The sequence below is a fragment of the Sinocyclocheilus rhinocerous genome, unplaced genomic scaffold (genome assembly GCF_001515625.1).
Source record: "Sinocyclocheilus rhinocerous isolate Xijiao unplaced genomic scaffold, SAMN03320098_v1.1 scaffold1230, whole genome shotgun sequence".
In the NCBI taxonomy this organism is placed as follows: domain Eukaryota; kingdom Metazoa; phylum Chordata; class Actinopteri; order Cypriniformes; family Cyprinidae; genus Sinocyclocheilus; species Sinocyclocheilus rhinocerous.
The window spans coordinates 54057-54536 of record NW_015652275.1 but is presented as its reverse complement, the minus strand read 5'-3'; positions in this window follow the sequence as shown (position 1 = coordinate 54536).

Sequence of the window (480 nt, the reverse complement as noted above, 5' to 3'; positions counted from 1 at the left end):
TCACTTGCTCACCAATGGATCCTCTGCAGTGAATGGGTGCCATCAGAATGAGAGTCCAAACAGCTGATAAAAACATCACAATAATCCACAAGTAATCCACAGCACTCCAGTCCATCAGTTAACATCTGGAGAAGACAAAAGCTGTGTGTTTGTATCAAACAAATCCATCAAGACGTTTTTTTACTAAAATATGAGTCCATAATCCATAATAACACTTCTCCTGTTGTCTCTCACATCAAAATCCAGCCACATATTGGTTTAGAGCTGTTTTGGCTTGTAAACGGTGCTTGATCTGTGCAGATTTCTCTCCAGGTTCAAATCAGATGACTTTTTAAGTAAAGGAAGTGTTATTATAGATTATGGACTCATATTTTGGCTGGAAGCATGGTTTAAAGTTAAAACACCTTAATGATGGATTTGTTTCTTACAAACACGCAGCTTTTGTCTTCTCAAGATGTTAACTGATGGACTGGAGTGGTG